The sequence below is a fragment of the Oculina patagonica genome, unplaced genomic scaffold (assembly GCF_052425735.1).
Source record: "Oculina patagonica isolate OP01 unplaced genomic scaffold, crgOcupat unplaced261, whole genome shotgun sequence".
NCBI lineage: Eukaryota > Metazoa > Cnidaria > Anthozoa > Scleractinia > Oculinidae > Oculina > Oculina patagonica.
The window spans coordinates 1,503-13,347 of NW_027558103.1; the positions used below are offsets into that span (position 1 = coordinate 1,503).

General features: G+C 37.4%; 2 long non-coding RNA genes across 2 annotated transcripts; one reads left to right on the forward strand and one right to left on the reverse strand.

The window, feature by feature from the left end:
• Window positions 1-3,069: 3,069 nt before the first annotated feature.
• LOC144640339 (uncharacterized) lies at window positions 3,070-4,528 on the forward strand. The gene is made up of 2 exons (XR_013568337.1): window positions 3,070-3,429; window positions 3,847-4,528. It is a non-coding gene; the product is annotated as an uncharacterized LOC144640339 (long non-coding RNA).
• Window positions 4,529-5,263: 735 nt separating this feature from the next.
• LOC144640338 (uncharacterized) lies at window positions 5,264-6,254 on the reverse strand. Its single transcript, XR_013568336.1, has 2 exons — window positions 5,845-6,254; window positions 5,264-5,469 (listed from the first exon to the last, which is right to left on the reverse strand). It is a non-coding gene; the product is annotated as an uncharacterized LOC144640338 (long non-coding RNA).
• Window positions 6,255-11,845: the final 5,591 nt, after the last annotated feature.

The window sequence follows — 11,845 nt, forward strand, 5'->3', positions numbered from 1 at the left end:
AATTCTACCCATTTCACACGTTTCATACAGTGTAAAATAGACTTTCCATAATCGAGTCGATACAAAAATTACACTCCATCCACCGCGCCCCGCCCCACCCACATCGGAGAACCTTTTCAAGCATTTAAAAACAAAACGCTTTCCTTTAATGGTACACAGAGGAGAGTAGCGAAAGTGTGTGTGTGTATATGTGGGTTTATGTTATTTGGGAAGCTTAACCCGGGGAGGGGGGGGGGGGGCATGACAACACACTATTGGGAAAATACTACATCAAAACAATAAATAAAATGGGGGACGTGACATTTTTCTCACCAATCAAAGGGATTGGTAGGTGGGTGTTATTTGTAAGGTACTATGAGTAATTTTTCAGATTGGCTTCAAAGCACTAATAAATGAAAGCCCCTTCGTTGAATCCTTAAGTTCGTCACGCAATCTTTTCTCCCCAATGTGGGAAGGAAGGCGTGACGAGACCAAAGGATATTTGCGTTCAATCAAACAACTAGCCTGTTCCAGGCGTTCGGTTAGTTGGGAAGCGCGAAAAACGGCGAGCGAAAAAAAACAAATAAGGGGAGGGGGGCGGGGAGGAGAGCGAGCGCCCCCTCGCCTTAGACCCCTCCCCATTTTTTCGCTTGCCGTTTCCCAACTAACCGAACGCCTGGAACAGGCTATCAAACAACGGGTGAGGGTAAAGTGAAGGTCGAAACATTTCTCACAAGAAGTTTTAAAAACTTACTTGAACCAACAGGGATTATGACTGTGCTGACTTTGTAAAGGCGACGGGACTGCCCAAGTGTTATCCCTCGCTCCCCCTTTACATTAGGTTTTCTATGCGCTGCCCATGAAGTCGGAATTTAGCAGATTTTTCTGTTTTTTCGCCACCTTAGCCCAAATGCGTCGCGGTGTCTTGGGCAAATTGTTAGATTTAAATTCGACTCGTCTTCCTCAAATATACCTTTAACAGGGAAAGATGAAAACAAAATGTCCAGAGACAAAATAAAATAAAATTGATTATGTAAACAATGCAAAAACTGCATTAACTTGAGTTTCACTTACCCGCCCTAGCCAGCAAAAGTGTTGCCTCTGAATTTAATGACGAATCAGAAACACAGCAAGTTTTTAGGTGGCCTTTGATATCTTTACAGCATTCAGCTAGTCGTACACACTCATCATGATCGTTCGCTTGTCGTTCTGTACTCGAACCACAATCACCGCCAACATGTTTTGCGTATCCACAGCAAGCCAACGAGCGCACACAATAATTTTTTCGAGTAAACGTACTTACTTACTTACTTTAAACTTTTCGCCTTTTTTTCTCTTATGTCAACAAATGCAATCACAGTTCAATAAGAAAACTAAAAGAAGATTTCTTTTTCTCGCAAGTTTCAATACTGAAATGAACATTTATCGGAAAACTGGTGATACCTGTCAATAATTCTGTGTAAATTCCAGCGTAAACTAATTTCAAATTAATTTACTTTAGATAAAAAAAAACGGTCTCTTAATAAGAAAATAATTTGTAAGTGAGGTTTTATATTGTTTATCCTTAAGACAGCCTATAATGAAAAAAAAAACTTTATCGCTCATGTAACGGAAGTGACTATTTTGGGGTTGCCCGTGGAAACAATACATTCGTTTTCCTCTGATGAACAATCAGCGCGTGACAATTTTAACATTAATTCGATTAGTATCAGTCGCAAACATTGCAAAGTTTTGATTGAGCTCCCTTTCAACGTTATTCCAGGGATATGGCACCGCTGTGAATATGAATATTCAGGTGGGTATTGCCGTGATTTAACTAGTTTAACGCATAAACCAAATTCAATATTGAATTCGTTCAAGTTTAAATTTCGGCATGCGTATTTATAAACGAAGTGCTTTATTTTGTCCAAACAGAAGTCTATATGTGACTTTTGGGCGTTTCATGCATCAAGTAAGATTGCATTCATCACGTAATAGATGTTTTCAACCGATAAAACAAGAAACCTACGCAAAATAAGGAAAAGATTGTCACAACTCGTTATTAGCGGTTTCGTTGCGGCAAGGTCAAAGGTCGAGTTTTTAGGAAGATAGCTGCATTTACTTCGCCGCCTCAGCGCTCGCGATTTTAATTACCCAAAAATTTTATTTCACAGATTTGTAGTTAAAAACATGCTCTTTCAGGCTGATTGAGCCGTTTTGGGCAAAACGATGTACCAGGAGGCTTTTAAAACAGTTGAAAATATGGTAAATTTTGGCCTATTTTTAGCTGTCTTGAGGTAGCGACTTTCAAAATTTTGTAAAATATTTGCCTTCTTATCAAATTGCGATCTAATTATTTCTAAAGATAGTAGAATGGAGGTACAAATACGATATGAAATTCGTTTTCAATGAAAAATTTTATTTTCGATTGGAGAAGCCTCCGAATTGACCCTACTTTTGTGTTCGATTTTGTCCGGTTTCGGGCTTTGGGAAGAAAAAAATTGTTAAAAAATCAAAAATTAACCGATTGATCTTAAACTGATATTTTTGTAACTAGTGCCCCTAGGGCTTTATTCAGGCCGAGTTTGAAGGAATTTCATTTTGGCCTATTTCCAAGTATAGTTGATATTAACGCGAAGGCGTTCTTAATAGGTTCTTATTTCCTGAGGAAAAAATTACATTGTTGCTAACAGAACTTTTAGTGATAGTCGGCCTACCTATTATTTGTATAAAATTTGCATACAACACAGGTGTTTATGTAAAAATGAAACACTAATCATATCATTCAGAACATGACGTCGTATACATGTACTATGGTGGGTGATTACCGTCATAATTAAACTTTGGATTATGTTACTTGTTATTGCATTTTGTTTTACAATAAGTTGCTTGTGTGTTTGAATTTTATGTTGGTTGTATCAATTTTCTGTCAGAATTCAGAAATTTTCGTCTAATCAAATTTTCGGATAACTCTAAACTTTCTAGTCATTTGAATTTTTCAGGTTGTGTCAGTTTTCGGGAACTATTCCAATTTCAGACTGTTTTCCAATGCTTTGCATCTCCGATTCGTTTTTCGTTTCTGGTGTATTTTTTGCCAGTAGTTGGAATTTTCGGACACATTCAATTTTCTGCTAGTTCCCGGCGCCATATTGGAATAGTAACCGCGCAGACATGATAGCGAGGCTACCGGTGACCCGTGGCTGAGCGTGAAGAGAGATTACAGTGAGGATTCGGCAATTAGCCCGTGTTTTTTCGCGTTTTTCGGAACATAAGCGAAAGTTTTGATTCTAATAATACTCCTTCGTCATCTTCTAAGATGAATGGAAAATATTGGGCCGCTTTTGGCTGTAAAAAAGGCTAGAAAGCTTCTCAGGGGCCATCAGTTGCTTTCGCTGCGTAACAAAACACAAGGAGATCCAGTGAAGAAATCGCATCCATGGTGTAATCTGATAAGACGCCAGCATGAGCATGGTGAGGACAATTTTCTTCGTCTTTAAAGCAATTTTTCTTTGCACTAATCATTACAAAAAAGGAAATATACACAGCTCTCCTGAGCAAGTCGTTGGGATCAGAAAAAAGGTTTTTAACATGCAATGTTTACAGAACTTTTGTTTTATACTTGCTTCTAATCACTGAAGTTGTTTTGATAATATTTTATATCTAGGAAAGCCCTTCTGTTGACAAGTCTCCATTTAAATATATATCTCAATTCAGAAATTATTCCCAATTTTGCCTACGGTTTTTTTTATTTCTGTATTTATTTTGAGTCTGATATAAGCTTATTGTATTTTGATAAGATTTAAAAGAAATAGATTATTGATAACAAAGAGTTGCTTTTAGGTAAAGTTGTAAGCTTCGTTTAAATCCGTTTTCAATATTGTCTCATAGGTGAAAGCTATCCCAGTAAACATGGATTGTGAAATTATCACACAAGGAAGTCACTATTTAAAAGAAGGCACAGAGAAACATCTACTCAAGAAATAAAAATGCAAAAGAAAAGGGAAAACTTTTTTCTCATTAACCAGGAGTATTATTGCACCCTATTAAATCACCTGATGAAAAGTCTGATTGATCTGCAAAGAGAATAATGCATCATTGAATTTAAACTGGTTGAATTTCAGGCAAAGTTTGGTCTCAACCACATTACAGTCAGGGTAGTTTAATCGTCCATCAGTGATAACCCATCATTTTGGTATTATTTCTCCAGAAGAGGTTAAAAATCAACTTTTCTATCAGCTCTAGATGAGAGAATTTGGTCAAATTCAGGGAAAAATTTTAATTACTGTTACATCTCCTTTTGTGTACATGTGTATGTATTGACCTGGTAAAGTTTTGGGGCTGTTCATTCTTTGACAGTAAAGGGTTAACCACCCATAAATCTTTTACACTGAAACCAGAAAGTATGTCAATACTTTAAACACTTTCTGAATGTTTATTATCTCAAATGGGGAGCTATAAAATTTAAGGTCCTGCATGTAGTATTGAAAATATTGATGTAATGTTTAAGATGAATGTATTGTTTAAATAAGACAGTAAAGAAAATTAAAATAAATAAAATCTTCATCATGAAGCTAAATGGAACTCTGCTAGATTAGCTGTAGTTCGGTGTCCATATGAAACTCTACCATCAATGGGGAAGAGGAATTTCTCTTGTTGTAACCTCCAGGTCAATCTGTAAAAGGTAAGGTAAAGTCTGTGTCCGAGCCAAGTGGCTCATACAGCTGGAGCTTATCCCGGTTTCCGTAGCATTAAGCGACTAGGTCTACTCCCCCCTGGATGGAATGCCAGCAGTAAATTCGCTGTTACCCATTTATACACCTGGGTGGAGAGAGGCACTGAGAGTAAAGGGTCTTGGCCAAGAACACAACGCAGCTCCCCCACCAGGACTCGAACCCGGGCCGTTCGACTGGGAGTCGAGTGTGCTAACCATTGGCCACCGCGTCTCCCACACCAGGTCAATGTGTAGGGGTGGAATTTGTTTTGTCTGAGAATGTGGTGTTAAAAAAAAATTGAAAAAGCAAGCCTTTTCTCTCCAAAATAGACAATAAAATTCCTTTAAGGCCAGAATAAGGCAAGGACAAAGAACAAATACAGTTGTCCCTGGACATGTAAAGTATAGCAATGATTTTATCATTCCCTCAGGCAATTTTTGTAAATATAACTTTAGACTTGCAAGCATTATTGTCAGTTATACATGGTCCACATTTTGTGCATCTCATAATAATAATCCTTACCATACTGTTTGGGTTGGTAATACTTTTTTATAGTAACAGGAACTGTTAAATGGCTTTTTGAAACACCTTGATTCAACACTGCAAATGATTTATTTCAAAACTTAGTAGCTGATGCAGTCATTTCAACTATGAAAACATTTTTTATTCTTAAAAAATTGCCCTCTGCTTGTGTTATTTTCCATTTCTTGACTTGAATAGATGATTTTCTGAGCTTCTTTCAACTGGCAGACTCCTTTTAGAATGTTTCACAATCTATGTTGCTGGGATTTCTCTTTACCTATGAGATAATATTAAAACTTTATTTAAACCAAGCTTATAACTTCACCTAAAAGCAGCTCTAACCAATATAAAATAAACTGCCACACTCAGAAATAAAATAAAAAAGAAGTCTGCAAAATTGATAATAATTCCTGATTTGGGATAACTATTTTACTGAAAACTTTCAAGAATTGGGCATTGTGTAATGTAAAGTATTATTAAACATCAACTTCAGTGATTGAGAGCAAGTAAACAAAAGTTTTGTAAACATTGCATGTTAAAAACCTTTCTTTCTGATCCCAACGACTTGCTCAGGAGAGCTGTGTATATTTCCTTTTTAGTAATGATTAGTACAAAGAAAAATTGCTTTAAAGACGAAGAAAATTGTCCTCACCATGCTCATGCTGGCGTCTTATCAGATTACACCATGGATGCGATTTCTTCACTGGATCTCCTTGTGTTTTGTTACGCAGCGAAAACAACTGATAGCCCCTGAGAAGTTTACTCGCCTTTTTTACAGCCAAAAGCGGCCCAATATTTTCCATTCATCTTAGAAGATGACGAAGGAGTATTATTAGAATCAAAACTTTCGCTTATGTTCCGAAAAACGCGAAAAAACACGGGCTAATTGCCGAATCCTCACTGTAATCTCTCTTCACGCTCAGCCACGGGTCACCGGTAGCCTCGCTATCATGTCTGCGCGGTTACTATTCCAATATGGCGCCGGGAACTAGCAGAAAATTGAATGTGTCCGAAAATTCGAACTACTGGCAAAAAATACACCAGAAACGAAAAACGAATCGGAGATGCAAAGCATTGGAAAACAGTCTGAAATTGGAATAGTTCCCGAAAACTGGCACAACCTGAAAAATTCAAATGACTAGAAAGTTTAGAGTTATCCGAAAATTTGATTAGACGAAAATTTCTGAATTCTGACAGAAAATTGATACAACCAACATAAAATTCAAACACACAAGCAACTTATTGTAAAACAAAATGCAATAACAAGTAACATAATCCAAAGTTTAATTATGACGGTAATCACCCACCATAATGTACAGTAAAGCCTTGTCCAAACATGTGTTCCCAGAAGTAAAATATTTTAAGTTTTTAAATTTTAGGCTAAATAGGTTCTTATAAAACGGGGGTCCCTATTCAAGCTGGATCTGTATTAGGAATTAAACTGAATACTTAAGCCACGACAGTTTTAAAATTGTCCACCCTATTATTAACGAATACTCATTCTGATTTCTAATTAATATAACCACTTCAGGTCGTTAAACATGTTTCAAACATCTGTGACAAGCTTGGTAAAAGTTATGCACTCTCAGGTTGAAATAATTAATAAAACCCAAATAGCCAAACTCAAACTCTGAAGGGAAACGAAAAAACAGTTCGAGTTAGCGGGGTTTCGAGTTATCCATACGTTCCTATGATAAGAGTGGAAAATGACTGTCAGATTCGTAATTTGTTCGTTGCTCTCGAATTAAAATCAAATTGCTGTAGTGTTCGTTTTAGGGTTTAAATCTGATTTCACGACAAGAAGAGCTAATGGAAGTTTGTTCGAGTTAACGGGGTTGTTCGAGTTATCCGAGTTCGAGTTACTGGAGTTCTACTGTAATTCGTTCTTTCGCGAGCTTAACCATTATGCAATACTTACGTAATATTCTCCACAATTTCAAAACTGAGCGTTGCGTTCGTCGTGCGCGTCTTCTGATCAACAAAATCTTGTACCTCGGCCGGCCACATAATGTTCACACAGTCACACTGACTTTCTAACTCCGTGTATAGTGTTGCATAGAAATTGCAAATTTGAAAACACTGCCGAAAACTGGTTTTATTTCAGGCTTTAGCTTTCTTTGCAAACACACTCTTTTCTCTCTTAACACTATCAGTTTTTTCTATAATTGTTCCACCCGCAATTACTCTCTCTACTCTTATTGTCATGATGTATTGTCATTAGAATGGGCCGCGAACATAAAATGTCAAAAATGTTGCTTTTTCGTCACGAAATTCTCTCTGAGCGATTTGTTTGCTAAGTAACATGTATAAGTTTTCTTCTCTTACGGAGGGGGAAGGGGAGGGGGAGGGGGGAGGGTGAAATCTTCCACAAATTATCTAAGAAATTCAATTAACTCTATTGTTATGCATTGTCATTTTAATGGTCGAAAGCAAAGCCGGTCAAAAATGTTGCTTTACCTTCACGAAATTTTTTCCAAGCAATCACTGTTTGCTTAGTAACATGTATGAGTTTTTTGTCTCTTACAAAGGGGATGACATCTTCCACAAATTATCTTAGAAAGTCGCCATGAATCGAGAAGGAAACAATAAAAAAATGAAACAAAAAAATAAAAATAAACAAATAAAACGCGAAAACAAGCTACGCACTTATAACTGTCTAATAAAATGGATGTACTTCTGGGGCGTCTTCATTTATTAACGCTTACTAATCAAACAATGTTCATTAAACATGATTAAAGTTGTCAATTACCCGGCGAGAGTTTCTTTATAAACGTCTCTTATCGTAAAACAACCTGTTGCAGCAAAAAAGGCTTGTTTTCACTGGGTATAAGCACAAGCAAATGCAAGAACAAAAAACCAAACACACTCAATTTTCTTATGCTGTACACGAGAGGAATAAGCATAACTGTTACAAGAAGACTGCCTCGTTCCCGGGCGTCCTTCTCCTTTGTCGGGCACGGTTCGCTTGGCATTCTGGGCCTGATGCGGACGGGAAAACGGACGCGCTCCGCGACCCGCAACTTAACCATCAACCCCCGCGCTCCCTGTTTTCCCGCCTCAACCATCCGGCCGATTGGCCCCTGGGGACGAGGAAGACAAGAAGACATGATTGTTTGGTCTTCTAGTGCTTATGCTTATGTCACGTGAAGACCACATTAGACGAGTAAGTGTGTTAGTTTTTCGATTAATTGCCCCGCAATAGAACTTTGCCTACTTTTTATCTACCTTTAGAGACTTAAATTTTGAAATAAAAAAGTGGGGTCCCCATATTCCTTAGTAGCAGGAAGACCTCGTATATACCACATAATTCCTTAACAAAGTACACATTTCCTGTGATAATTTATTTTTCAAACATAGAAATTGATCTGTTTTTGTTTTACAGAAAGAACTTGATCACTTCCCCCAAAATCTGAGAAAAAATGATGATCACCATACTCGTTTACGAGATAGAGACGATTTATTTTTCTCGCAGACTTAGCCGCATATAGAAAAAGCCGCCATTTTGTTTATGTTCGCGCGCGAATTACGCGTAAAATTCTGCGCAGTAAGGATGCGCAATGCAATACAGGGCAATGAATGTCGATTTTACAGTTCTCTGCGTTATGGTTTGTTTTATTTTCAGAACGTGCCAATAATTTAAAAGTGATATCTTTATCTTCCAAACTGAAAACAAATGATTCAAGATCGTTCACCGTCGTTGCACTGTAATTGAACTAATAAAGCATGGGACCGCGAACGAAAATGCTGCTGGTTTACGTAGACCCAACCAGGTCAAAACAGCTGTTCACCGTTTAATTTTGGCTCTTAACTTGTGCTCAGTCACGCCGATGTCGCTTTAAAGCCTTTAAGTGTTATACATGGTATCAGCCTGGCTTGCTTATTTCACTGTAATTTCACCGATAACGATATAGACCGCTTTGGCAGGGCAGATATGGCAAATTATCTCACGATGTAATTTTCATACGAATGGACGTAGCCTGCGAATACAGCCGCCTCTCATTCGCTACCGCTAATCCGTGCGAAACGCGAAGAGTCAGAGAGAGTCTCTCTTTGCGTTTCGCCCGTAATTAGTTGCGGGAGCGAATGAGAAGCGGCTGTATTCGCAGGCAAAAATGGCCGTTGCTACTGAAAAATAATACACGCAAAATATAATTCAGTTTTGCAAAATTTCAGTAGCATTCACAAATTACAATATAACTTGTAATTTACTTCTAACAGGCTCGGATTGTACTTGCTCGTGCTACTGGCTGAGCGATCGCGATAAGCAGCAATCAGAATGTTGGAAAAGACAACTAGTGATGAAAACTGGCAAAGTATTTCCTCTACTGCAGCCTGCAGCCTGTTAACCATTATAGCCGCCATCTTGATGTACCTAGTCTGAAGACTGACTTGCAGACGCAATATCCTAAAGTGCTGTATAATTTTTACAGATTATTTTCTCAATAAATTAGCAATGAAGATGGCTTAAATGAATTTGGAAAAATTGTTTCTTAGATACCAACTCAACTACATTGAAATGTTTTTATGTTGTTGTTACAAAAAAGGTAATAGTTCGCCATTTTGATGAAAACCACTCATTTGTAAAAACATAAAATTTGCAAGTATAAAAAATAGTTTTTGCTAGCTTCGGCATATACGGGTAGAAATCAATTGCAGTTTAGTAATTACGATGTCTTATATCTGGACAAATTATGTTTATATACCAACTTTGTAAGCACTCAAATTTTGATGTTGCTGATGAAAAAAAAAAAGGATCAAGCACGTTGTCATTTTGAAGCCAACTTCTGATATTAATAAAGTAGAATCGTAACATTTACAAATATTGAAAACGTTTTTAGAAATTGTTTTTTTTTTCTAGGCCAGTCCCAAAAAGACGGAAAATATCTTAAGCCAAATACTTCAACGTATTCGAAAGCTTTATTTTGTGAAGTTGTTGTTAAAGGATAGAATCCATCCGCAATTTATTAGTCTTGAAGTTTTACCTAAATATTCAAATTGAATATGAAAGCGATCATTTAGTTCATTTACCTTACCTTTTTTCGCCCCAGTGGCCGATTACGCCTCTTCATAATGAGCCGAGAGAATGAGTTATTAAATGATAAATCAGTCAGCTAAAAAGGAAAGCACAAGAGACAATTCCTTCAGGGATTTTGTAGCTTAAGGAAGACATCATTTCTTCTAATATCTGCTAGCGGATAGGATTTGTTGCATAGAAACGAAATTTGAACCGACTCAGGAAACAGCACATTTGACAGTAAGGCTGACAATAGGTATTGTTTACAAAAACAGTAGAACTACCTGCTAGCGACCATTCGACGCCGCACAGAAAAATTATGCAGCCTTTCAAAAATCTTAGTCACGTTGATTGCTGAGTAGAAATAAAAAAATGCCAAGACCGCGCCGGAAAGAAAGTATTTGCCTTGCTTGTTCAATTCAGCGTTTCAGACCTCGTCGGAGCCGCTCGGTTTTAAATAAACAGTCCCCTTGGCCTTCCAAACTGCAAGAAAAGAGCGACATCCGTTGCCATAGCAAGGAAGTGCAACCCACACGGTTTAGGAAAACTATCATCGCCCATGTGGCGTTGTTTCCTTGTTTGTGCTAAACACCCATTTATATTTGCACTCTTGATGTTTTGTTATAATCATTTATCTCAGCAGTTAGTTTATAGAACTTTAATCACCGCGGAATGAATTGAGGATTTCCGTTAAATCAACGTTTTTCAGTCGTTTGAAGTTTTGTTTCCTCCGATTAAAATCTTTTGTTATTATTTTTAGAGTTCTTTGATGAGGGCCGGCCTGGGGTAATGTAGGAAGGGGGAGGCGATGTAATTCATGAGAAGCGGAGAAAATGACCTTTAATTAAAAAAAAGGCATCGAAGGATTTCAAAGCGTGAAATGGCAGACAGGTTCAGACAAAATTCATCTGGTGCGCCAATATCTGCCTCTAGCGAATACACGGTGTATCGCAGACGAAAATATCGTCAGACATTTATAAAGGATGGTTTTCATAATGAAACTATGTCACAGATTTTAACAGATTTTGAAACAGCCAAAATTTATCTTTGTTTCGTAGAAAACTTAAAAAATGGTCCATTTATTAACAGCACTATTTTACAGCACTAAAACTGTTTAAATGCGCGTTTGGCTGCAGATGGCTTGGATGGAAATGGATTGCAATTTTTAACGCTAGCCAACGTTTTCAAGTTGTTTCCGCGCGCCTTCAAAAAAATCGATATTTATAGCCGAAGTTTGATTTCTATCCCCAAATAAAGGTTATATTTTAAGTTAAATGTTCAAAGTTAATGTTTTTTACGGGTAAAGTTGTCTACCACTTATTTCAGAACAATTTTGACCAAAAATCTGCGAAATCCCCGTAGTCCATTTTACAAGAGCGAGAGCAGCATAGCATAAAGTAATGGAAAACAAGGAACTATTTATCAATTTCAATGTTTCTCAAAATCTTTCTCTGTTTGCCCGCGCACGCGATCTTAATTGACGATCATCCGTGGCGCCTCTAGCTAGCTGTATTCAGGCTACATCTGTCCCTAGCTGCGGACACAAATTTGCTTGCGAGAAACAACAAGAAATGTTATCGCCTTTTTCCAACAAAATGTTTCAGCTTTTTTTTCCAAAAAAGCAGTTTCAAGTGTTGCC